This window comes from Arachis duranensis, chromosome 1, assembly GCF_000817695.3.
Source record: "Arachis duranensis cultivar V14167 chromosome 1, aradu.V14167.gnm2.J7QH, whole genome shotgun sequence".
In the NCBI taxonomy this organism is placed as follows: domain Eukaryota; kingdom Viridiplantae; phylum Streptophyta; class Magnoliopsida; order Fabales; family Fabaceae; genus Arachis; species Arachis duranensis.
This window is the reverse complement of record NC_029772.3, coordinates 9861442-9861900: the sequence shown is the minus strand read 5'-3', so window position 1 is coordinate 9861900 and position 459 is coordinate 9861442.

Below are 459 nucleotides of genomic sequence, written 5' to 3'. Positions count from 1 at the left end.
TTGTTAAAAATCACATTTAACTTTATCAATTATAAATGAAAATTGGAAAGATCTACTCGGATCCAAAATAAGATATTATATCAAGAGAATTTTATTAGGATTTTTTTTAAAGTTTTTTTTATTTGAAAAAGGAAAAATTATAAATAGATTTGATATTGATTAAATAATCTACTAAAATTAAGGTATATTGTTATTTACCCTATGAAAAAACATTTTTCTTTTTCTATGTTATTTATTTATATTTTATTTATTCAAATTTAATAGATCAAATAATTTTATATCTACTATTTGTCTAAAATTACTCGAAGAGCACGACGATAAAAATAATTATATATTAAATATAGTTTTTTTAAAAAATTAAAAATTAAGCTTTGATAAATTTTTTTAAATATAATTAAAAAATAAGATATTTTTATTCTTAAAATTAGATATTTTACACAAATAAATTTATTATTGCAA